The following is a 1,473-nucleotide window of genomic DNA, read 5'->3' on the forward strand; positions in this document are numbered from 1 at the left end:
TGAATTATTGTCTCTCCACCTTAAGTCCATAGTAATTATCACCTCTGTTAATAGTAAAGATTGCATTTAGCATGACTTTGTTAATCCTCACCCATATCTTTTTAAAAACTTATTTATAATTGATACATAATAATTATACATATCGATGGGAACAGTGTCATGTTTCAATTCATGTGTACATTGCATAATGATCAAATTGAAGTAATTAGCATATCTATCAGTATAAAAATTTAGCATGTCTTTGTAGTGATAAAATTCAAATTCTTCTCTTCTAGCTATCTTGAAATATACACTACATTATTATTAGCTATGGTCACCGTAGTGGGTAATAGAACACCAGCACTTATTCTTCCTGCCTAACTGTGACTTAGTACCTGGTGACCAACTTCTCCCTCACCCCCTCATCATTCCCAGCTTTTGGTAACCACTAGTCCACTCTCTTCTTTTATGAGACAAAAGTTTTACATAGAACATATGAGTGAGATCATATGGTACTTGTCTTTCTGTGCCTGGTTTATTTTATCGAACATAATGTCCTCTGGGGTCGTCCATGTTGCCACAAGATTTTATCATGTTTTATGGCTGAATAGTATTCCATTGTGTGTGTGTGTTTGTGTGCATGCATGTGTGTGTGTATGTATTACATTTTCTTAACCATTTATCCGTTTTTGGACACTTAGGTTGATTCCATGTCTTGGCTATTGTGAATAACACTGCAATAAACATGGGAGTGCAGATATCTCTTCAACATACTGATTTCATTTCCTTTGGGTACATATTCAACAATAGGATTGCTGGATCATATAGGGGTTCTATTTGTAATTTTTTGAAGAACGTCCTTACTGTCTTCCATATACTGTTTTACATGCCCACCAACAATGTATAAGATTTTCCCTTTCTCCACTTTCTCTTCAGCATGTCTTATTTTTTGTATTTTTGATAACAGTCATGCTTGCCAGGGTGATGTGATATCTCATTGTAGTTTTGATTGTGTTTCCCTCATGGTTAGTGATGTTGAGCATTTTTCACATACCTAGTGGCCTTTGTAGGTACTCTTTTGAGAAATGCATATTCAGGTCTTTCGTGCATTTTTAATTGGATTATTTGAGGGTTTTGTTATTGAGTTTTTAAAATTTTTTATATATTCCAGATATTAACTCCTTCTCAGATGCATAGTTCACAAATCCTTTTTCCCATTCTGTGGGCTGTCTGGTCACTCTATTGATTATTTCCTTTGCTTCGTAGAATATTTTCAGTTTGATGTAATTCCATTTGTCTATTTTTCCTTTTGTTGCCAATACTTTTGAGGTCTTATCCAAAAAATCTTCACCTAGTCCAATTTCATGAAGCATTTCCCCTCTATTTCATTCTATTAGTTTCATAGTTTCAGGACTTACATCTAAGAGAACGGTATTACCCTGTCACCAAAACCAGATAAAGGCACAGCAAACAAAAGAGAACTACAGGCCAATA

This window comes from Propithecus coquereli, unplaced genomic scaffold (genome assembly GCF_000956105.1).
Source record: "Propithecus coquereli isolate 6110/MARCELLA unplaced genomic scaffold, Pcoq_1.0 Scaffold387, whole genome shotgun sequence".
Lineage (NCBI taxonomy): Eukaryota > Metazoa > Chordata > Mammalia > Primates > Indriidae > Propithecus > Propithecus coquereli.